At 45.4% G+C, this 25,789-nt stretch overlaps 1 long non-coding RNA gene across 2 annotated transcripts in view; it reads left to right on the forward strand.

Moving 5' to 3' along the window:
* The window catches only part of LOC144493418 (uncharacterized), a 583,821-nt gene that overhangs the window by 97,783 nt on the left and 460,249 nt on the right, over positions 1 to 25,789 (forward strand). For both annotated transcript variants that reach the window (XR_013497740.1, XR_013497741.1), the window contains exon 2: positions 341 to 369. This is a non-coding gene — a long non-coding RNA (uncharacterized LOC144493418). The remainder of the gene's footprint in view (positions 1 to 340; positions 370 to 25,789) is intronic.

Raw genomic sequence — 25,789 nt, forward strand, 5'->3', positions numbered from 1 at the left:
TCGGCGCAACTTGTGGGCCGAAGGGCCTGTTTGTGCTGTGACTTTCTATGTTCTATGTTCTATGTTCTACTGTGCCCACCCCAGTCCAACACCAGCAACTCCATATGATAAATAAAGCAATGATGTGGCGATGCCGGTGTTGGAGCTGGCACCTGATGAAGGAGCAGCGCTCAGAAAGCTCGTGATTCCAAATAAGCCTGTTGGACTTTAAGCTGATGTTGTGAGACTTCTTACTAAAAAAAAGCAAGAGCGAGGATAACGCTTAATGGCGCCATGCTTTATCTAAAATCCTTGCGGCTATGTGGTTTCTAATTTGTATTTTTACTCATTTCTTTTGCAGGATGGACAGTGCGGGGAGCACTTCTTGAGGTAGGCAATCTCATCTTACCCAAACCCCAGCGCCAGAGGTGGCGTTTAACCATTTGCCGAGTATTATTCACTCAAAGCATTTAAACTGTGCCGCGATCAGGCAGCAAAACCTTCACATTCTGATAAACACTGGAAGCAAAAGTAGAGATCAGTTTGATGGGATCGCGGAATGTTCTCCTCTTGTCGGGTTCTTGTTTAAGAAACTGTAAAATGTTGTCAGCTTTTCATAAGGAATGGGGGAGTGGTGGGGGGAGGGGATTGTGTGTGAGCAGGGAGCCCAGTTTATGCATTGGGGTTTCTGCCTAGATTACGGTTGCAGAGGGAGAAAACCCAGGAAAATTTCCCAACTTCCTTCATGGTTCTCCGGTGGATTATATTTACCTCGTTTGAGGCCTCCATTGGTATTGTTGTGAAGTTGAGTTTGTGAAGTGTGGCCCCTTCAAAAGCCGATTTTGATGTTTAAATTGCAGATGCCTTCAGGGTACACAGATTACAACATTGGTAACAAGGAGCAAGCATCAGGGTTGCCTTGGTAACAGGCTTTGCAGGCTTTTGCATTTTGATAGCCTATCAGTTTAAAGAAGACACTCAGCTATCAGGAACCTATCAAATTTGAATTTGCTATTGTTGACAACATCAGACCAATCCTGGTGTACGAAAATTGATAGGTCATCAGAATTATAATGAGGCACTCAACCGCCTGCCTGGAGTTCAACTGAAAGGGCTGCCACCTCTCAACACCCAGAGAAGGAAAAGCAGCTCCCTGCCAGCTAAAAAAAATCTCTGAAGAGAACTCTCTACCTAACAAAAGGGTACCAAATCAGAAAGAGCTTACAGACAGTGGAATCGCCAGAACTCAAAAAGTCTTTCCAAAGCCACAAAACCTGTTTGTACATCTTTTGAGAGTTACTAAATTATTATTATTTTGGTAATGAATGGTCCTTGTATTTGTTAGAACCTTATTTTAATCGACATGTTACTTGTTTAGTTAAAGTTCCCGGTTGGTTAAATAAATAACTCGTTAATTATTCACTTAAAGCGAGTGTGTTAATGAACCTCTAAGCGTTAACGAAGAACAGTTCACACCTTCCCAAATACTTTGAACAGATTATGAAGCGAGGTAATTCTTTTTGGGGGATTCGGTGTGGCTTCTCAAAAGGGGATTAACCTCTGCGTCCGAACAGTATGCTGCAGCCATAATGTCATAACAGCTAACTCGCTGACTGCATTCCTTATAACTCTTTCTGAATGATGTCCCAAAGCGATTGCGATGTTATGAATGGTTTTTAAAGGCAGATGTGGCAGGATTTTTTTGTGGTGTTGCTATGCCTGCCGCACAGTCTGTTTTAACCCTTATACGGTGGACAAAGAATTGAGTAGACTTCTTGTTAGTACAATAATATTGATTCACACACACAATTATTAATCACCCACCCAATCAATACTAAGTTATTTAACAGAATACTAAAGTTCAAGTCCAATACTAGACCGTGACTTAACTTTAGCGAGACTGGCAAGTACCCAGGTAGATATTGGCCTTCATCCGCGTATTGGTCTCTGTAGCCCTCAGTGCAGTCTGATCCTTTGGTCTGGTCAGACACTCTGGCTCTGGTCTTCCTTCCTTATTTGGTGTGGTGGCTCTCCTCGTGCTGGTCATTGCTGGCGATGGTCACCTTTGTTGTGGTTCGTTCGTTTGGGAGAGAGAGAGAGATTCTTCTGTTGTGCAGCTCCCTTTATCCTCGTTGGTTTTGCGCCCTTTTTGGCCATTGTCAATCAATCAATCAGGGCTTGATCACCCTGATCGATAAAGTCCAATCAGCTGCTGTCACACTGATCTCTGAGTGTGTACCCAACGGCCATGCCTGTAGGTGCTGGAGGCACGAAGGGGGTCACACCTCCCTCCCAGATAAGGGGTTAAGGCACCCTTGTGTCTGGTAAACAACCCAGTTTGACCAGAAACTCCTCTTTGTCCTAGAGATGGCCCATATCCTGTGTATTCAGTTGTCTGAGCTGCAGTCTGCTTATCTCTGTCCAATTTCTTTTGAGACTGCTTCAGTGCTTGTCCAATTATCCCAGCATGCTCTTGCAAACCGCCATATTAGGTGGCTCGTTTGGCCACAGTGGACAGAAGGATCCCTTTGATAACAATGAAAAGAATGGATGTTGATTCGCTGGCTAGGCCAGTATTTATTGCACGTCCCTAATTGCCACCGACGAGGTGAGGATGTTCCCCCATCCTGACCTGCAGCAGTCCACGTGGTGTAGGTACACCCACGGCACTGTTAGGATTTGTAACATCAGTTTGAAAAGGCCATTGAGTGTGATGTTTCATCTGAAGCACGACTTCCCCAGGTCCTAGGCTGCAGGTTATATCCACAACTGTCTGACTCGGAGGTAAGAGTGTCATCCTATGACCCAAGCTACCACTTCTATTTCAGGGTTGGGAAATATAGCAGAGAGAGAAACAACCGATTTCTCGCTGTGTACAACAGTGTTGGTAGAGGAACGAGTTTGGGCCGAAAACCTCCAGACGGCACAGTGGTTAGCACTGCTGCCTCACAGCGCCAGGGACCCGGGTTCAATTCCCAGCTTGGATCACTGTCTGTGTGGAGTTTGCACATTCTCCCCGTGTCTGCGTGGATTTCCTCCCACACTCCAAAGATGTGTGGGATAGGTTGACTGGCTATGCTAAATTGCCCCTTGGTGTCAAGGGGACTAGCAGGGTAAATGCATGGGGTTGGGCTCTGGGTGGGATTGTGGTCGGTGCAGACTCGATGGGCCGATTGGCCTCCTTCTGCACTGTAGGATTCTATGATTCTTGTTCAGGGCTGGGATTCTCCTGGTGCCGCCATAAGTGAATGGTGTTTTGGCTGGAACGCCAAATTCCCCGTTCTCACTCGCATCGGAGCGGGCATGGATGAGATCGGAGAATCCCGCCCTTGCTTTTAACTTGTACCTGTCAGAAACCAGTCAGAATATTATTAAGGGGATGATTTCACAATGAATAAACATAAAGTTTGGCATCCCAATAAGTCAAGCTGTTCTCAAATATTACAGTGCGTGTGAGGGGGCAGCATTATGCTAGCTAAATAAATCGGCGATTTGGAAAAATGTTAATCAGTGAAATAGGGCTGAAGTTTTGTCTGGTCTACGGGTGACCAAATGCTGTTGGATGTGAGGTAGGGTTGGTTCGAGGGTAAAGGTTCGGTGGCCTTTTCTTAACCTTTCGTCTTTTGTATTCGGATGTAGAATTCTCTAGATTCTTCTTATGTTTTTGAGCTACAGAGATAGGAAATAATTTCCATATTATTTCTGCTGGGTTTTATCAGGGGTGAAGTCATATGCAATGTCTGTTCTTAGTATATGGGGATTTGCAAAAGAGATGACACTCATATTGAACTTATTCATAGGAAGGTGGTGAATGAAGCGTGTCGGAATTCAGATTTCAAGAGAAAATGTGCGAACAACACTCTAAATTGGTACAACATTTCTTGTGTGAATGGCACAATCATTAACATGAAGGAAAGATGGTGGTCCTGTTTTGGCCACATTCAGACCGTTTTTTGATTTGATTTACTATTGTCACATGTATTAGTATACAGTGAAAAGTATTGTTTCTTGCGGGCCATACAGGCAAAGCATACCGTTCATAGAGTACATAGGGGAGAAGGAAAGAACAAAGAACAACAACAAAGAACAATACAGCACAGGAACAGGCCCTTCAGCCCTCCAAGCCCGCGCCGCTCCCTGGTCCAAACTAGACCATTCTTTTGTATCCCTCCATTCCCATTCCGTTCATATGGCTATCTGGATAAGTCTTAAACGTTCCCAGTGTGTCCGCCTCCACCACCTTGCCTGGCAGCACATTCCAGGCCCCCACCACCCTCTGTGTAAAATATGTCCTTCTGATATCCGTGTTAAACCTCCCCCCCCCCCTCACCTTGAACCTATGACCCCTCGTGAACGTCACCACCGATCTGGGAAAAAGCTTCCCACCGTTCACCCTATCTATGCCTTTCATAATTTTATACACCTCTATTAGGTCACCCCTCATCCTCCGTCTTTCCAGTGAGAACAACCCCAGTTTACCCAATCTCTCCTCATAACTAAGCTCTTCCATACCAGGCAACATCCTGGTAAACCTCCTCTGCACTCTCTCTAAAGCCTCCACGTCCTTCCGGTAGTGTGGCGACCAGAACTGGGCGCAGTATTCCAAATGCGGCCGAACCAACGTTCTATACAACTGCAACATCAGACCCCAACTTTTATACTCTATGCCCCGTCCTATAAAGGCAAGTATGCCATATTCACTACCTTCTCCACCTGTGACGTCACCTTCAAGGATCTGTGGACTTGCACACCCAGATCCCTCTGCGTATCTACACCCTTTATGGTTCTGCCATTTATCGTATAGCTCCCCCCGACATTAGTTCTACCAAAATGCATCACTTCGCATTTATCTGGATTGAACTCCATCTGCCATTTCTTTGCCCAAATTTCCAGCCTTCCAGAAGGAGAGGGTGCAGAATGTGGTGTTACGGTTATAGGTAAGGTGAAGAGAAAGATCAACTTAAGGTGGGACAGGACCATTCAAAAGTCTGATGGCAGCAGGGAAGAAGCTGTTCTTGAGTCGGTTGGTACGTGACCTCAGACTTTTGTATCGTTTTCCCAACGGATGAAGGTGGAAGAGTGTATGTCCGGGGTGCGTGAGGTTTTTGATTATGCTGGCTGCTTTTCCCAGGCAGCGGGAAGTGTAGACGGAGTCAATGGGTGGGAGGCTGGTTTGCGTGATGGACTGGGCTACATTCACAACTGCTTGTAGTTTCTTGCGGTCTTGGTCAGAGCAGGTGTCGTACCAAGCTGTGATACAGCTTTCTATGGTGCATCTGTAAAAATTGGAGAGAGTTGTAGTGGACGTGCTAAATTTCCTTAGCTTTCTGAGAAAGTAGAGGCATTGGTGGGCTTTCTTAACTATAGCGTTGTTTGTGTATAGCCCACTTACAGCTGCCAACACATAAGAAACAGTTTTGATTTGCTCTTGCCCTTTTAAGATGCTCTGAAGCAAATCTGTTGTTCTGTGTGGTTTACGGCTACAAAGACTGATGGGGTAAATAGAAATTCCTGCACATTGTCTTCAGGATCCTTATGTTGATGATAATCATGCGTGCAATAGAAGCACAAAGCTTCTGGCTGTAACGTGGCAAATATTACAATCCAAGAGTCATAGCCCCCTCTAGGGTTTAACATGATGAGGCACTCAGTTCAATATTTTGACAAATTTGTTTTGTATAAATGTGTTTATTTTCGAATTTTGTTTTTAAAAAAGTGATATAAAGCCCCAATATAGAACAAATGGGATCGTCGGTTTTGAAAGCAACATTTTTTGAAATAGCTTCCAATTTTATATGGTGCCTTTCACAAACTTAGGATATCCCAAAGTTCTTGACTGGCAATGAAGTAAGATGAAGTGTGGTCATGTTGTAATGTAGGAGGTGATGGCCTAGTGGTATTATCGCTCCGCTGTTAATCCAGAAACTCAGCTAATGTTCTGGGGACATGGGTTCGAATCCCACCACGGCAGATGGTGGAATTAAGAATCTACTGATGACCATGAAACCATTGTCGATTGTTGTAAAAACCCATCTGGTTCACTAATGTCCTTTCGGGAAGGAAATTTGCAGTCCTTACCTGATCTGGCCTACATGAGACCCCAGAGCCCCAGCAATTTGGTTGACTCTCATTTGCCCTCCAAGGGCAGTTAGGGATGGGCAATAAATGCCAGCGATGCCCCATGTCCCACCAATGAATAAAACAAAACACGGTACCCAATTTGCACACAGCCAGATCTCGCAAACAGCAACGTGATGGTGAGTAGGTCATCACCACCAATGATACCGGTTGAGGGATAAATCAATGATAATGGAATGGGATCTTCAATGTCCACTTAAGTGAGAAGACATTGATAGTTTACATCCCACTCGAAAGATGGCACATGCAACTGTGCAGCACTAATTCTGCACTGAGTTTGTGTATTCGAGCTTATGGAGCTTTATTTGAATTAGCTTCTAAAGTGGGACTCGGTGGACAAGCGCCAAACTGACAAATAGTGATAGAGTTCAGTGAAACGCATATCACCGTCAAGCAAAGAACTGAATCATAAGGTATTAGTGGGGGAAAACAATCCAAAATTGCAAAAGCTAGAGATACTTATGAAACCAGTGAAAATATCTGTGAATACCACCAGTGTGATGAGTAACTCTTTTATCTCTGGTCTGTGCATTTCGGGTTGTGGTAGTTGAAGCTACAACTGGCTTCACAGCTGCTGAGCTGAGAGACGGACATGGGCTGCAGATTCTGCCACATATTAATCATCAGAGCGTTTGGCTAAGTGGAGAGTAGGCTAAGAGGAGGTTTGATGGGGGTGTTCAAGGAGGCTGGACAGCGCAGATAGGAAGAAACTATTGCCGCTCGTGACAGGATCCAGAACGAGAGGGCCACAGATTTAAAGTGGTTTGCAAATGAAGCAAATGTGATGTGAGAGAAACCTTTTTCACACAGCGAGTGGTTGGGGCCTGGAATGCTGTGCTTGGAAGTGTGGTGGAGGGAAGTTCAACTGAGGCATTCGAGAGACCGTTAGATGATTATTTGAATTGAAACAATGTGCAGGGGTACGGGGAAAAGGCAGGGGAATGGCACTAAGTCATGATGCTCACTTCGAGAGCTGGTACAGACCTGATGGGCCGAATGGCTTCCTTCTCCACCATAACGATTCTGTGAAGTAATCAGCTTCTTATATCATGCTCATGCACGAGCTTCCTTTCTTAATTCTTTCTTGGGATGAGGGCCTCGCTGGCTGTGCCAGCATTTTTATTGCCAATCCTTAATTATCCTCAAGAAGATGATGGTGAGCCACCTTTTTGAACTGCTACAGTCCATGTGGTGTAGGTACACACATAGTGCTGTTAGGGAGGGAGTTCCAGGACTTTGACCCAGTGACAGTGAAGGAACGGCAATATATTTCCAAATCAGGGTACTGAGCAGCTTGGAGGGGAACTTGCAGCTGGTGGTGTTCCCATGTATCTGCTGCACTTGCCCTTCTAGATGGAAGTGGCCGTGGGTTTGGAAGGTGCTGTCAAAGGAGTCTTGGTGAGTTGCTGCAGTGCATCTTGTAGATGATCCACACTGCTGCCACTGTGTGTTGGTGGTGGAGGGATTGGATGTTGGAGGTGGTGGATGGGGTGCCAGTCAAGCAGGCTGCTTTGTGTTAGATGGTGTTGAGTTTCTTGAGCATTGTTGGAGCTGCACTCATCCAGGCAATCCAGGTATTCCATTACACTCCTGACTTTTGACTTGTAGATGGTGGAAAGGCTTTGGGGAGTCTGGGGAGGTGAGTTACTCGCTGCAGGATTCCCAGTCTCTGACCTGCTCTTGTAGCCACAGTATTTATATGGCTGGTGCCATTAGGTTCTGGTGAATGGTAACTCCAGGATGTTGATAGGGGGGGATTCGGTGATGGTAACACCATTGAATTTCAAGGGGAGATTCTCTTGTTGGAGATAGTTGTTACCTGGAACTTGTGTGGCATGAATATTACTTGCCACTACCCCTCCCATCTCTTTGCTGATGATAGGGCAGTAATTGGCTGGATTGGATTTGGACAGGACTTACCTGGGCAATTTTCCACATTGCTGGGTAGGTGTCAGCAGGGCTAAGAGTCAGCATTCTACTGGAATGTTGTAAAGGCCCATAGCCTTTGAATCATAGAATCCCTACAGTGCAATCCCTACATTCGGCCCATCGAGTCTGCACCGACCACAGTCCCACCTAGCCCCTATCCCCATAATCCTACCTATTAACCCTACTAACCTCCTGATACTAAGGGGCAATTTAGCATAGCCAAACAACCTAATCCGCACATCTTTGGAATGTTGGAGGAAACCGGAGCACTCGGAGGAAACCCACTCAGATACGGGGAGGAGGTGCAGACTCTGCACAGACAGTGACCCAAGCCGGGAATCGAACCCAGGTCCCTGGCGCTGTGAGGCAGCAGTGCTAACCACTGTGCCACCGTGCTGCCCCTTTGCAGTATCCAGTGCCTTCAGCCGTTTCTTGATATCACATGGAGTGAATTGAATTGGCTGAATAATCTGTGATGCTGGGGACCTCCAGAGGAGGCCAAGATGGAACATCCACTCGGCACTTCTGGCTGAAGATTGTTGCGAATGCTTCAGCCTTATCTCTTGCACTGATGTGCTGGGCTCCTCCAGCATTGAGGATGGGGATATTTGTGGAGCCTCCTCCTCCAGTGAGTTGTTTAATTGTCCACCACCATTCACTGGATGTGGCAGGACTGCAGAGCTTGGATCTGATCTGTTGGTTGTGGGAACGCTCAGCTCTGTCTATTGCAAGCTACTTTCACTGTTTGGCACACAAGTAGTCCTGTGTTGTAGTTTCACCAGGCTGTCAACTCATTTTTTAAACACGCCCAGCACTGCTCCTGACATAAGACCATAAGACATGCCCTCCTGCACTCTCCATTGAATCCAATTGAAATCTTACAACTTATTGTTCGAAATGAAAATCAACTTTAAAAGCGATTAAAGCCTCACCTACAGCAAAACTCCAAAACGCAATAAACTCTGGCTTTGGGTGCCTCTGTTTGGTGAAAAAGATGTTTGATGTTGCCTCAAATACCACACTGATAATTTTACCAATTAAAAACAGGACCTGATGTTGCATGAAGTGAGCCGAAGTGTGTAGCGCAGTGAGGTGCTACACACTGCAATGATCACACTGCACAGTGATGCGATAGTTAAGGAAGCCCACCAACGCCTCTACTTTCTCAGGAGGCTAAGGAAATTTGGCATGTCCGCCACGACTCTCACCAATTTTTACAGATGCACCATAGAAAGCATCCTTTCCGAATGTATCACAGTTTGGTATGGCCCCTGCTCTGACCAAGACTGCAACGAAAGGGTTGTGAACATAGCCCTATCCATCACGCAAACCAGCCTCCCATCCATTGACTCCGTCTACACTTCCCGCTGCCTCAGAAAAGCAGCCAGCATAATCAAGGACTCCACGCACCCCGATCATTTTCTCTTCCACCTTCTTCCATCAGGAAAAAGATACAAAAGTCTGAGGTCACGTACCAACCGACTCAAAAAAAAGCTTCTTCCCTGCTGCCATCAGACTTTTGAACGAACCTACCTTAAGTTGATCTTTCTCTACACCCTAGCTATGACTGTAACACTACATTCTGCACCCTATCCTTCCCTTCTCCCCTATGTAGTCTATGAACGGTATGCTTTGTCTGTATAGTGCGCAAGAAACAATACTTTTCACTGTATCCCAATACATGTGACAATAAATCAAATCAAAGCGAAACTTTAGACGGAAATTAATTTAACAGGGAAATAGGTTTTAAAAATAGATATCACTTTATAGCAAATCAAATTAAATTGACACAACTTAAAAACAAGGACTTGCTGTCAGTGGAACTTAATTGGCTTTGAATTTTTGGGAAATCTAAGAAAAATACTAATCGGATGGAAATATTTTAATTCATTTCAGGAATATTGTGGAGAAGTGCCTCGTATTTCTGTAGAAATCTAATAAAGTTGGTTAATAACTCATATTTGGGCTTCTCTGAACCGATATGCAAATATGAGTATGAAAGGGACATAGCTGCAGACTTTGTTAGCTGCAAAGGTCTTCAATCAGAAATAGTAACTTTTTTTTATAGCCTCTGAAAAGGTCATTGTTAAAATACATTTTTAGATTTTCAGAAAAAGGATATATAAAAAATGAGTTTTCGACCATGCAGTTTCCTGTCACGCTCCCCTTTGAGTTTGAGTTTCCCTGTGGGAAACACCTGGCTTGTGTTTGCCTCCTCTCTTTCACTCTCCCTCACCCTCATGTCCTTCCCATATAACAAAACTCAGATCAGTAACTAGGAGAGCCATGACTAATGGCCCAGTGGTATTATCGCTGGACTATTAATCCAGAAGCTCATCTCATGTTCCGGGGACCCGGGTTCAAATCCCACGGCAGATGGTGGAATTTGAATTCAAAGAAAATCTGGAATTAAGAATCTACTGGTGATCATGAAACCATTGTTGGAAAAACCCATCTGGTTCACTAATGCCCTTTAGGGAAGGAAATCTGCCGTCCTTACCTGGTCTGGCCGACATGTGACTCCAGAGTCACAGCAATGTGGTTGACTCTCAACTTCTCTCCAAAGGCAATAACTGCTGGCCAGCCAGCGATGCCCACGTTCCCACGAACGAGTAAGAAAAAATCTGTCTTGTGAAACTCCTGTAGAACTTCGGACCATTGCATTGCATCTCCCTCTTAAATACTTGGTTCCACACTTTATTTATTGAATTTATCCATTGTTTATCCAACTGGAATAAATAAGAAAATCTCAGCAGGTCTGACAGCATCTGTGGGGAGAGAACCAAGCCAACGTTTCGAGCCTAGATGACCCTTCGTCAGAGCTCAGACTTTGGGAGGGACGAAGGGTCATCGAGACTCGAAACGTTGGCTCTATTCTCCTCCCCCCCAGATGCTGTCAGACCTGCTGAGATTTTCCAGCATTTTCTGTTTTTGTTTCAGATTCCAGAATCCACAGTGTTTTGCTTTTGTATTATGGAATAAGTTCCATTGTCAGTCCCTTCGATGAATTGCAGGTTTTTGGTTATACTGTTCGACTCTGGAATCCTTCCCAAGTGTTAAAATTTTCCCCACATTCCTTTTCATCAGTTTCAGCCTATATTAAACTTTGTTCTAGTGTACAGCATATTTTGATTAATCTTTTCTTGGTCACTGACTACCTTTTAAACTAAGCTTGATCTTGTGTCATCTTCTCCTTGTCCATCTTCTCCACCTTCACCCTCTTTGACGGTGGTGTAGTGGTAATGTCACTGGACCCTGACGCCCAGGCTAATCCTTTGGGTACACCGGTTTCAAATCCCACCATGGCAACTGGTGGAATTTGAATTCAATTGATAAATCTAGAATTAAAAGCTTGTCTCAGTAATGGTGACCGTGAAGCTATTTTGACAGACATAAAAACCCATCATATCCTTTAGGGAAGGACAATCTACCATCCTTACCTGGTTTGCAAATTTTACCTGACTCCTTTTGTAGCTTACGAACTGTTTCTCCAACTTTTGGGTTCCTCATGATTAGTAAATGGTTTTCTCACCTCATGGACTGTCTTCCTCCTGTTCAAATCATTGAATCCCTTCTTAGACAAGCCCCCTTTGACTCCAATGTCAATGAAAGTCTTGTTGCTTTGTCTACCTGTGTCTACCTCCCTCCTACGACTCTTGTTAAAATTTATCCAATTAGGTTTCCACCTCTTCCAAACAGCTTTAACCAAAGTCATGAGCAACATTCTCTGTATTATGATGAGTTATTCTCATTCTCCTCAATCACTCTGCAGGCTTTGACCATGGACCCCATGGTGGCACAGTGTGGCCTAAAAACAGATTTAGCACCCGACGCCAAATTGCTTGCAATCATTCTGGTCCTTTGCTACAGTAAGAGTTTTAACAACGCCAGGTTCTTACTGTGAACTCTTACTGTGTTCACCCCAGTCCAACGCCGGCATCTCCACATCATGACTACCCTTGCTACAGTCCAGAAGGAGGGCATTCGGCCCATCGAATCTGCACCGATTCTCCGACAGAGTGTCTTACCCAGCACCCCCACCCCCCCCATCTCCCCATTAAGCTTTTGTCTAATAAAATGAAAAGTGTAAGAATAGATATCTCGTGATCAAACTTGCCCTTTTGAAATGTGGAAGTCTTCAGTATTGTGTTGTACTCGTATACATCTGCAGCCCTCCTAAGGGCGGCACAGTGGTTAGCACTGCTGCCTCACAGCGCCAGGGACCTGGGTTCGATTCCCAGCTTGGGTCACTGTCTGTGTGGATTCTGCACATTCTCCCTGTGTCTGCGTGGGTTCCCTCCGGGTGCTCCGGTTTCCTCCCACAGCCTGAAAGACCTGCTGGTTAGATGAATTGACCTGAACAGGCACCCGGAGTGTGGCGACTAGGGGAATTTCACAGTAACTTCATTGCAGTGTTAATGTAAGCCTTGTGACTAATAAATAAACTTTAAGTTAAAGTTTTAAATAAACTTTAACTTTAGCGTTACCCCTTCAAGCACTGCTGGATAAATTATTTTATGAGAACACAAACAAAATATCAGGGATAGAATCGTGCCTCTTTTATCAGTGGAATTCACGCCTCTGTTTCACTGGGGCCAATTCTCCTTGCCTCAATTCTGGTGTAGCAGTCAACCCTCCAGGCCTAAGGGGTACAATAGCATTGTAGTTATGGCTGAGCCACATGAGGCCTTTGGACGATGGCCGCATCCCCAAAGAGATGCTCTATGGGGGTCAGCCTGCTGTATCCCACATCTGTAATACAAGGATGTCCGAAAGTGAGACTCCAGGCTGACCCATAGGATACATAGGAAATCCTTGCTGCTGACTGGAGTGCCAGGAGACAAGCAGTCAGGAGGAGTATGGAAAAAGCAGAAGACAAAAGTGGCATTTCCCCAGGACATAAAAGAAACCATAAACTATATAAATAAAACTTTATTCTTGTTTGCTTATTTAAAAATGAACTTTACTGATTCAAACAAAATGACCACCACATGTCACCTGATGTCTGAAATTGTAAGGTGGACTCTTGAACACTATTTGAGTATCTTAAATACTCAGTTTAAAACAAGATCACATCTTATTCAATTAACAGGTCTTTCTGAAGTACACTGTGCCGTGGGCAGTTTCCTCCGGGTGCTCCAGTTTCCTCCCACAGTCCGAAAGACGTGCTGGTTAGGTGCATTGGCCATGCTAAATTCTCCCTCCGAACAGGCACCAGAGTTGTGGCGACTTGGAGATTTTCACAATAACGTCAGTGCAGTGTTAATGTAAGCCTACTTGTGACACTAATAAATAAACTTTAAAAAAACTTACTTCCCTTCATTCTATCTTCGTTCCACTAAAGCCAGCTTTCCTAAAAGGTCCTGTCCTGAGTTTTACTGCAGTAACTTTTAAGTTAATTCCTTCAATACCCTAGGGTACAGATCAACTGAACAAAAGGATTTGCTAGTGGTTACTCATTAATTCCCTCTAATTTAGCTCACACTCTGTCATGCTAAGCTCAAAATGGGCTAACAATTCAGTAACAACATCACTAATGCTTTCATAAAACCATTGTGTAATATTTTGATATTAACTTCAGTGTTTGGCAAGTTCTGTTTTTCTTTCCCAACTGTTTTTGTAGTGACAACTAATGCCCAGAGGTACACTTCCTCTGATCAATTATACCAACAGTAGATTTGGTGCAGGAATAGGAAGTGGGCAGCAGAGTCTTGGATGAGTTGAAGCTTTCAATAAGTTTATTTATTAGTGTCACAAGTAGTCTTACATTAACACTGCAATGAAGTTACTGTGAAAATCCCCCAGTCGCCATACTCTGGCACCTGTTCAAGTACACTGAGGGAGAATTTAGCATGGCCAATGCACCTAACCAGCACGTCTTTCGGACTGTGGGGGGAAACCAGAGCACCCGGAGGAAACCCACGCAGATACGGGGAGAATGTGCAAACTCCACACACAGTGACCCAAGCCAGGAATCGAACCCGTGTCCCTGGCGCTGTCTTAATGCAATCTATGCCAGGCATGGCGAGGCTGGAAAATCGCCCCCAAAGTCTACAAACATCCTCCAGCAGCAGACTCTGTTGCTGCACGGAGCTTTGGTCCTTGAAACGTTAACTCTCTCGCCGCAGGTGCTGCCAGACCTGCTGAGTCCTTCCAGCATTTTCTGTTTGATTCAGATTTCCAGCACCCGCAGTATACATCTGAAAGAAAAAACTTTCAAAATGGCAGGGTGGCAGGGTGGCACAGTGGTTAGCACTGCTGCCTCACAGCACCAGGGACCAGAGTTCGATTCCTGGCTTGGGTCACTGTCTGTGTGGAGTCTGCACGTTCTCCCCGTGTCTGTGTGGGTTTCCTCCGGGTGCTCCAGTTTCCTCCCACGGTTCAATGATGTGCAGGTTAGGTTGATTGGCCATGCTAAATTGCCCCTTAATGTCAGAGGGGACTAGCTAGAGTAAATGCATGGGGTTACGGGAATAGGGCCTGGGTGGGATTGTGATCAGTACAGACTAGATGGGCCGAATGCCTTCTTCTGCACTGTAGGGAATCTATGATTCTTGTTTCTTAATACTTCCAGTATTCATCTGTTGCACATGGAGACAGATTCCTATTCTGGGTAAGTCCCATGCCCAGACCAGTGAGTAAGCTTTTAATACAGGTTGTGGTATAGGATTGCCTGCTCGCCTCTCCTTTCTGAGCCAAGGCTTTATTTACCCACTCTGGTTCTCTTTGTTGTGACACATTTAATTGCTGGTTGAGAACCATTTGACAAACAACCGCCCAATCTTTCTGGTGCAGGTTGAAGTATGACTGTGACTCAGACTTAAGGCAGTGGAGCTAAACAGAGATCTTGGGTGACAACAGTGCGATAGCACTCATCAACTTTCATATCCTGGGCCTGGTGGTCCGTACCTATGAACTTTGATCAAGTGTTGTTAACTTTAGCATTTTAAAGTTCATTCTCGGTGACACATCATTTGAAAGTGCCTGAAGTCACTCATTTGTAAAGACTCTTAAGATTTTATTGATATTTTTAAAACAAATTGTGCAAAGATGTTTTGTAAATTGTATTTTTTTTAACTGAAGTAAGGAACTTAGTGACAGGAAGGTGACATTTTACAATTGACTTCAAAAGTATAGCACATTGTTGTCAATGTAGGCACATTATATTTAGAAATATAAAAACTAAAAGCAGGAGTGGGCTATTTGGCCCTTCGAGCCTGCTCCGCCATTCATTTTGATCATCAAATTCAATATCCTGATCCCACTTTTCCCATAACCACTGTCCAGTTATTTTTTGATTACATTGTTCCATGAACATGCCTGGTAGTGCTGTTTTTTTTCAAATTTTCATTCATGGGACAGAGTCATAGAGGTTTACAGCATGGAAACAGGCCCTTTGGTCCAACTTGTCCATGTTGCCCAGTTTTTGCCATTACGCTAGTCCCAATTGACCTCGTTTGGCCCATATCCCTCCATACCCATCTTATTCATGTAATTATCTAAATGCTTTTTAAAAGATAAAATTGTACCCGCCTCTACTACTACCTCTGGCAGCTCATTCCAGGCACTCACCACCCTCTGTGTGAAAAAATGGCCTCTCTGGATCTTTTTGTATCTCTCCCCTCTCACCTTAAACCTATGCCCTGTAGTTTTGGACTCCCCTACCTTTGGGAAAAGATATTGATTATCAAGCTGATCTATGCCCCTCATTATTTTAAAGACCTCTATAAGATCACCACTCAGCCTTCTACACTCCAGGGAAAAAAGTCCCAGTCTATCCAGCCTCTCCTTATAACTCAAACAATCAAGTCCTGGTAGCATCCCAGTAAATCTGTGTGTGAAATAATTGCCCCTCTGGACCCTTTTGTATCTCTCCCCTCTCACCTTAAACGCATGCCCTCTAGTATTAGACTCCCCACTGGGTTCGTGGGCTGGATAGCATTTATTGTCGATCCCTAATTGCCCTTAAATTGAGGGGGCATTTAAAAGTCAACCACCTTGCTATGGGTCTGGAGCCACTGGAATCACATGTAGGCCAGACTGGGTAAGGACAGCAGATTTCCTTCCGCAAAGGGAATATGAACCAGATGGGTTTTTAACGAAGACCAACAGGTGTTTATTGGGCTTCTAATTGCACAATTCAAATTTCAACATCTGCCGCTGTGTGATTCAAACCCGGGTCCTCAGATCATTACCCTGGGTACCTGGCTAATTCATGTAGTGACAATGCCACTACACCATTGCCTCCCCCGAACAACAAAATAGTTTGATGCAGAATAAAAGCACTGAGCTGCAACTTTTGTGGCGTGGTGATCACAGCCGGATTCCCACTCTGCCCCTCGTTATTTACCCTGATTTGCAGCCATTCCTTTCCCACCCGACTTTCCGACTCAGGCTGGGTGGGAAACGTGCAGCGGGTTCCTGAGACCTTGTGTCGAGGGCAGCTGAGTCGAAGATGAGGAAGGCAGGTCCCCCTTTCAAACAGCACCAGCTGCTGTGAAGCCGGTAAGTTTAAAAGTCCAACCACTTTGAGAAGTCCGGGGAGAGGAAGTGTAGAAGGTAACATAGAAAATAGGAGCAGGAGCAGGCCATTTGGCCCTTTGAGCCTGCTTTTGATTTGATTTGATTTATTATTGTCGTATGTATTGGCATACAGTGAAAAGCATTGTTTCTTGCGCGCTGTACAGACAAAGCACACCGTTCATAGAGAAGGAAACAAGAGAGTGCAAAACGTAGTTGTGGTGAACCACTGTAATACTGTCTGTATGTGGGATATGCCTGGGCACGCCCCTGCTGTAATACTGTCTGTATGTGGGATATGCCTGGGCACGCCCCTGCTGTAATACTGTCTGTATGTGGGATATGCCTGGGCACGCCCCTGCTGTAATACTGTCTGTATGTGGGATATGCCTGGGCACGCCCCTGCTGTAATACTGTCTGTATGTGGGATATGCCTGGGCACGCCCCTGCTGCCTCAATCCGGGGCTCCGCCCTCCTCGGGGTATAAAGGTGGCTGCTCTCCGCACCTTTTGCCTCAGTTGGGGTTAGCCATCGGTTTGGGAGTGCTTCTGTTCTTGTTAATAAAAGCCTGTTGTTTCGCAACATCTAGTCTTTGCGTCAATCAATGGTGCATCAGTAGCGTTACAGTCATAGCTAGGGTGTAGAGAAAGATCAACTTAATGCAAAGTAGGTCCAGTCAAAAGTCTGACAGCAGCAGGGAAGAAGCTGTTCTTGAGTCGGTTGGTACGTGATCTCAGACTTTTGTATCTTTTCCCGACGGAAATCAACTCCGCCAATCAACATGATTATGACTGATCTCTTATCTCAACACCATACTTCAGTGCTCTCCCCAAACCCCTTTAGAAATCTATCTATTTCCGGCTTAAACATATTCAGTGATTTGGCTCCCACAGCCTTTTATGGCAGAGAATTCCACAGGTTCACCACCCTCCGAGTGAAGAAGTTTCTCCTCATCTCAGTCCTAAATGGCCTCCCCCGTATCCTGAGACTGCGACCCATTGTTCTAGAGCCTCCAGCCAGAGAAAACAACATTCTTGCATCCAGTCTCTCCAGCCCTGTCAGAATTTTATACGTTTCAATTAGATACCCTCTCATTCTGCTAAGTTCCAACAAAGTAAGAAGTCTCACAACACCAGGTTCAAGTCCAACAGGTTCCAACAAATACAGGCCCAGTTGACCCAATCTCTTCTCAGACAAATCCTGCCACCCCAGGGAGTCCTCATGCTATCATGGCCAACATTTATTCATCAATTAACTGAGCATTTTTCTCATTGTGCACAAATTGGCCACTGCATTTGGTTCCCAAGCATTATTGATTCCATTTTAAGTCCGTGAAATGATTTATGTTGTCCCGAAGGCATGAAAAGAGTCAAGTAGACGCAAATTCCTTACCACATTCCTTTCCTTGGGGGCGGCACATTGGCACAGTGGTTAGCACTACTGCCTCACAGCACCAGGGACTTGGGTTCCTGTCTGTGTGGAGTCTGCACGTTCTCCCTGTGTCTGCGTGGGTTTCCTTGGGGTGCCCCAGTTTCCTCCTACAGTCCAAAGAAGGTTAGGTTGATTGGCCATGCTAAATTGCCCCTCAGTGTCTCGGGGTTAGTAGGGTAAATAAGTAAGGTTATGGGGATAGGGCCTGGGCGGGATTATAGTCGGTGCAGACTCAATGGGCCAAATGGTGTCCTCCTGCACTGTAGGGATTCTATGATTCACTGGCTGTAAACCTTCACTCGGGATAGATTAGGAAGAAAGGGGATAGCAGCAATGTTAATTAGAGACTTTCTCAGAAAAGGAGCCCTTTGAATTAAGCAGCTAAATAACAAAGGATTATGAGGCTGGGAGTATAGTAAAGATCATTGAAGTGGAAAAGAATCAAAGAATAATGTTTGTGGATTAGCTAATGACATGTACGAACAATAGACCGATAACTGTGGATGATTTTAATTATACTAAATTGACTGGACAAGGAACATGTGGTGGAAAAGGGAGGGTTTTTTTCTTATATGTTCTATGCTCCTTGAAAGAGATCAAAGTAGGTGACCAAAGGGAAACAGTGGTCAAGCAGTGTAATAAGTGGGAAAGAAAGCAGAAAGGTCAAGGGCAAAGATGTGGGGAGAGAAGAAGAAACTTATGGTGAAACCATTCTTGGGAAAGAAAGCTGAGGGGTGACCCTAATAGAGAGCTTTAAAATGAAAAGGTTTTTAAAAGAGTGAATACAGAGAGAATGTTTCCTCTTCAGGGAAGCGCACTACTAGAAGGCACCATTTATTTAATATATGTTCATTCGTGGGACATGGGCATCGCTGGCTGGCCAGCTTTTATTGTCCATCCCTAGCTGCCCTTGAGAAGGTGGCAATGAGCTGCCTTCTTGAAACGTTGCAGTCCACGGGCTGTGGGTTGAAACAATGCCGTGAGGGAGGGAATTTCAGGATTTTGACCCAGCGACTGCGAAGGAACAGCGATATATTTCCAAGTCAGGATGGTGAGTGGCTTGGAGGGGAACTTGCAGGTGGTGGTGTTCCCGTGCATCTGCTGCCCTTGTCCTTCTAGTTGGAAGTGGTCGTGGGTTTGGAAGGTGCTGCCTGAGGATCTTTGGTGAATTGCCGCAGTGCATCTTGTAGATGGTACACACTGCTGCTACTGAGCGTCAGTGGTGGAGAGAATGGATATTTGTGGATGTGGATCAATGCAAGATAGTCACCAAGGGAATCCAATAGGATTAGCCCAAAAGTGGCAGGAATGTGGAATCCGTTACCACAGAGAATGGTAGAAGTGAATGGTGCTTAAGGGGAAACTAGACAAGCATTGGTAGGTTAGGTTAGATGGATTAGCCACGGTAAATGCCTGGGTTACAGGGATAGGGTGGGGTGTGTGCGGGGAGTGGGCCAGAGTAAGCTGCTCTTTCGGAGAGTCAGTGCTGACTCGATGGGCCGAATGGCCCCCTTCTGCACTATCGGGCTTCTTTGATTCTTTTAATTCTAGGATTCATACAAGGGAGAAGGGAATATATCTGAAAGCAGATTTCGATGAGAAATATTGTCCATTGTGCCGTGTCCCTGGAACAGTTGTTTATTTAATCCCATTCTCTTTTCTCACTCCCTTTGCAGTTTTTGTTTTTCAAATATTTACCCACTTCCCTTTTAAAATCTATTCTAGGTCCTGCTTCCACTACTTGTTTCTGGTGGGGCATTCCAGAGCATTCTGTACAAAATAAAGTCTTAATTTCTCCCGTTGTTCTTGGTGCTGATCTTTAAGGAGAGATAATTTCCCTTATTTAGCTCTTCAGCTTATCAAAATTCCTGGTAAATTTGAACTCTCAGATTCTTCATTGCTCAAATTAAAAGAGCCGCTTGCTTTGCTCATTACTCCTCAGAACTAAAGCCTTTCATCTCTGCAATCTCTGATTGGGCACGGTGGTTAGCACTGCTGCCTCACAGCGCCAGGGACCTGGGTTCAATTCCAGCCTTGGGTCACTGTCTGTGAGGAGTTTGCACATTCTCCCCGTGTCTGCATGGGTTTCCTCCGGGTGCGCGGGTTGTGTGGATTGGCCATGGTAAATTGCCCCTTAGTGTAAGGGGATTAGTGGGGTAAATGTGTGGAGTTATGAGGATAAGGCCTGGGTGGGATTGTTTTTGGTGCAGGCTGGATAGGCTGGATGAGCTCCTTCTGCACTATAGGCATTCTATGATTCTATTCTTACATGAAATTCCCAGGGTGATCTTCCCGTTGCCTTCCTGTCCGCCTCCCGACCTGCCCTCAATTTTCCAAGGTGTGGTTGACAAGCAAGGCCCTAATTGGGCAAGAAGGTGAGGGTGAGATGTCAGATTAAGTCCAAGGCAGGAAGGTCCATGATGGCCTTCCTGCCCTTGCTTTAATTGAGAGCCTCAAATGGCCAAGAAAAGGGCTGTTTCACTCCCAGCCTCAATTCTGAGGCTGGCGGGAGGAGGTTAAGGGTGGGTCGTGGATGCCGGGCAATTTATCCAGCTCGAGTCTTGGGGCGGGAAGCGTGGGGCCTCCAACACTGGTCCCCCTTCCACATGGGCCCATTATGTAGCAACCTCTGTTGGCCCTCAACTTCCTCAAAGCACTTCATGTGCACAGAATTAGATTCACCCTCAGTGGCTGTTATGTAGAGAAATGCCGCAACCATATTTTGCACAGCAAGATCCCACACAAAAAAAATGAAATGGGTGATCAGCTTGTAGCAGTATTGAGTAAAATAAAACTGTTTTTTCTCTGAGGTTTTACCTGAACTGGTATAACAGGCAGAACTTGTTTGATGTCTCATCAGAAGGGTGGCACCTCTTACAGTGCAGCACGCCTCCATAATTGCATTGAAATAATGTAGATTTCATGCTCAGCTTCTGGCATGGAGTTTAAACTGACTTGGGGTGGGGGGTGGCGTGTGGGGGCTGGGGGGGGGGGGGTGCGGTGTGGTGATCACCAGAGCTAAGCTGATATTCGTTTAAATTGGCTGCAGGGACCGTGAGATTCTGGTCAGGACAGCTGAAATATGCACTTAGCAGTTTGTTTTATACATCCATTCATTCGTGGGTCATGGGCGTAGCTGGCTGGCCAGCATTTATTGCCCATCCCTAGTTGCCCAAGGGCAGTTGAGAGTCAACCACATTGCTGTGGGTCTGGAGTCACATGTAGGCCAGACCAGGTAAGGACGGCAGATTTCTTTCCCTGAAGGACATTAGTGAACCAGATGGGTTTTTCCAACAATTGACAATGGTTTCAAGGTCATTAGTAGATTCTTAATTCCAGATTTTTAAAAAATTGAATTCCAATTCCATCATCTACCGTGGCAGGATTTGAACCCGGGTCCCCAGAACAGGGCGGCACGGTAGCACAGTGTTTAGCACTGCTGCTTCACAGCTCCAGGGACCTGGGTTCGATTCCCGGCTTGGGTCGCTGTCTGTGCGGAGTTTGCACATTCTCCTCGTGTCTGCATGGGTTTCCTCTGGGTGCTCCGGTTTCCTCCCACAGTCCAAAGATGTGCGGGTTAGGTTGATTGGCCGTGCTAAAATTGCCCTTAGTGTCCTGAGATGCGTAGGTTAGAGGGATTAGTGGGTAAAATATGCAGGGATATGGGGGTAGGGCCTGGGTGGGATTGTGGTCGGTGCAGACTCGATGGGCAGAATGGCCTCTTTCTGTGCTGTAGGGTTTCTATGATTCTATGAACACTCGCTGAGTTTCTCGATTAATAGCCTAGCGATAATACCATGAGGCCATCACCTTCCCGGAATTTTATACAAACACAAACTTGGGAGGAAAAAACCATCACTGGAAATTATTCTCCCTGCCATGATGTCTTTATTAGTTCCACAAACACTGAGGAATGAAAGCTAATAATAGATCTGTGCTGTTCCCACATCATGAAATAATTGGAGAAGTGTTGCACGTTATACAGTGAATGTAAGCAGCAGCACGCAAAGCTTGTTTCCATAATTCAGAGATATGATTCAGCTGAGTCACTCAGACTCAGTAGCCTGTGACCCAGTAACATTGCGATTATTTGTTTTCCTTTTGTAACAGTGCAATTCTGAACTGGTCAGGCCTTTCCCTGAAGCATATGTAAACTTCATTGAAGTGGATGGTCGCAGGATTGGAACCTGTCAGCTGTGGCTCAGTTGGTATCAGCCTTTTGCCTAGGATGCTACTGGGATTTAATGGTTTGAGTTATAAGGAGAGGCTGGATAGACTGGGACTTTTTTCCCTGGAGTGTAGAAGGTTGAGGGGTGATCTTATAGAGGTCTATAAAATAATGAGGGGCATTGATCAGCTGGATAGTCAATATCTTTTCCCAAAGGTAGGGGAGTCTAAAACTAGAGGGCATAGGTTTAAGGTGAAAGGGGAGAGATACAAAAGTGTCCAGAGGGGCAATTTTTTCACACAGAGGATGTTGTGTCTGGAACAAGCTGCCAGAGGTAGTAGTAGAGGTGGGTATAATTTTGTCTTTTAAAAAGCATTTAGACAGTTACATGGGTACGGCGAGTTTAGAGGGATATGGGCCAAATGCGGGAAATTGGGATTAGCTTAGGGTTTTTTTTTAAAAAGGCGGCATGGACAAGTTGGGCCGAAGGGCCTGTTTCCATGCTGTAAACCTCTTTGACTCTGAGTCAGCAATCAGTGAATTGAAGCCACATTGCAGAGACTGGAGCACAACATCTAGACTGACATTCCGAGGCAGTACTGAGGAAGTACTGTACTATGCACTGTTGGAGAGGCCACTAAACTGAGGCCATCTCAGCTGCCATCTCAGCTGGATACAAAAGATCCCTTGGCAAGAAGACACTGAGCCACTTAAGGGCAGGACGGTGACACAGTGGTTAGCAATGCTGCCCACAGCACCAGGGACCCAGATTTGATTCCGGCCTTGGGTGACTGTCTGAAGTTTGCACATTCTCCCCGTGTCTGTGTGGGTTTCCTCCGGGTGCTCCGGTTTCCCCCCACAATCCAAAGATGTGCGGGTTAGGTTGGATTTACCATGCTAATTGCCCTTTTGAAAGTATGTCACAGAATACTACAATGCAGAAGAGGCCCCTTCGAGTCTGCACCGACTCATAAAAGGCCCTGACCTGCCCACTTAATCCCACTTGCCAGCACTTGGCCCATAGCCTTGAATGTTATGACGTGCCAAGTACTCAGCCAGGTATTACTTAAACTATGTGAGGCATCCCTCCTCCACCCTGCCAGGCAGTGCATTCCAGACCATCAGTTATGCGGATTAGGCATGGTAAATGTGCAGTGTTACGGGGATACGGTGAAAGGGAGGGCCTGGGTGGGGATGCTCTTTCGGAGATTTGGTGCAGGCTCAATGGACTGAATGGCCCCTTTCTGCACTGCAGGAATCCTATGGTTTATGCATTTTTAGAAAATACCTTTCCGAATCTCCATTTCATTCCAATCGACTGCTATCTTTGTCAGCAAAATGTTTCCATTGAAATCTGCTATAATTACCCAATCAAAAATCCCTGTCATGGACATCTGGTCAATCCAAAAACTGCTTTAGTGCATAAATCAATGTGGTACGTGGGCCCAGATGTGTGGAATTCAATATGCTTGGACTTATGAACCTGCTCAATAAAACTTCTGAGTCGAGTCTAAAATGAAAAACATTTTCCTTGATAGATAGTTTCAGTGGTAACATAGTCCAAATGTCTGACCATTTGCCCTCTTCTATTACTCATGTTTTTTTAAATGCTCTAAGGTAATCCCAAGTGCTGCTCTTACAATACATCCTTCTTGCTTTCCTGTTTAAGTTGTTCCCAAACTCTTCAATGGTAATGAACAATAATTATCTCCGTGTATAACATGAGGATTTAGCTTTCTGGCTGTCTTTCCTATCGATACATCACAACTCGGGTACCTCTTTCTTTGTCTCCCTCAAGGGGGGTTAATCTCCAAGCAAATACTCACCACCTCCCTCTCCCATACAATCACAAAACGACAATTCATACGGACTGACATCTTTAACTCTCATAAATCATGGTCATTTGCGTTAATAAAATCTTTTAAAATTTACCACTTAGAAAGAAACCCAGGAATAGTGGACAATAGAGAGCACTTTCATGGCTGCACATTTTCACTTGCCTTCGTGAGTTCTTGCATGATCTGAGGTTTGCGGTGGGATTACTATCCTGTAATTACTTTAAACTATCTGCTCATTACTGCGAAGCTTTATTCTCATGCCTCCTCCTCTTCTGAAGTCACCAGTTCTTTGCTGGGCCGTTATTCCACACATATTAGTCATCGTTTGCAACCCTGTCCAAGTGGCGAACCAAGATGACAGCCGGGATTTTCCACTCCCGTTTTCCTTGGGCCGGATTGGCAATGGGGGTGGAGAATCTCCCGGGAAGTCCAAATCACGCATGACATGATTGGCCCCTGCCCCCGCCAGTGATGTAACGCGTTTCCCAAAGTGCAATGTCAAGAAAATCATTTCCACACATGAGTATAGAATTATCTCCCATTCCCTCTTTAGCATGTCAATTTTAATTTGAGATCATAGAATCCCTACAGTGCAGAAGGAGGCCATTCAGCCCATCGAATCTGCACTGACCACAATCCCACCCAGGCCCTATCCCCATAACCCTATTTATTTACCCTACTAACCCCCTGACACTAAGGGGCAATTTAGCATGGCCAATCAACCTAACCCGCACATCTTTAGAGCGCGGGAGGAAACCGGAGCATCCGGAGGAAACCCACGCAGACACGGAGAGAATGTGCAAACTCCACACAGATAGTGACCTAAGTCAGGAATCGAACCCGGGTCCCTGGCGCTGTGAGGGAGCAGTGCTAACCACTGTGCCACCGTGCCGCCCTTTTAGAAGTGAGTTTTGATGCTTTGTTATTTGCTTTATCTCTTGTGTGTTGAATATTGAGATGCAGGGGTCAATGAAAAGAGAATATTGAATAAAATGTCCCCACGTTTATCACCTGGGCACAGTGTTTAGTACTGCTGCCTCACAGCGCCAGGGACCTGGGTTCAATTCCAGCCTTGGGTCACTGCCTGTGCGGAGTTTGCACGTTCTCCCCGTGTCTGCGTGGGTTTCCTCCGAGTGTTCCGGTTTCCTCCCACAGTCCAAAGATGTTAGGTGGATTGGACATGCTAAATTGCCTCTTAGTGTCCAAGGATGTGTGATTAGATGGATTAGCCATGGTTAATGCGCAAGGTTATGTGGATAGGATGGGGACTGGGCGAATGTGGTGGGCCTGGATAAGACGCACTTCCAGAGAGTCAGTGCAGACTGTGGAGAGAAACAGAATTGACAGATCTGTATCAGGGCTATTTGGACTTGAAGTGTTACATCTGTTTCTCTCTCCAGAGATGCTGCCAGGCCTGCTGAGTTTATCCAGCATTTTCTGTTTTCATTTCCGACTTCCAGCATCCATAGTAGTTTGCTTTTATTTTTATAAGAATTTTATGATAACTTCCAGATGGTAAACAGCACTTCCGCAGCAGTTACAGTGCACCCTCAGATAAGCCACACTCTGTTTTCCCAGTCCTGATTGAGCCTGGTCTAAGGGCATGCCTTTGTCATTTAGGTTTCTTGGAACTTTGTTTCGTTGTTTTGCATGTGGACAAACCGGTTTGTTTTTCCCCCAGTTCCAAATTGCTACCCAGAGTAAATCTAATTGGGAAACATGTCAGCCTGTCATTCTGCTTTAATTACAGAGGCGTGCAGTATTATGTCACGTTTGCTGGTTTTGT

This window comes from Mustelus asterias, chromosome 5, assembly GCF_964213995.1.
Source record: "Mustelus asterias chromosome 5, sMusAst1.hap1.1, whole genome shotgun sequence".
Classification (NCBI taxonomy): domain Eukaryota; kingdom Metazoa; phylum Chordata; class Chondrichthyes; order Carcharhiniformes; family Triakidae; genus Mustelus; species Mustelus asterias.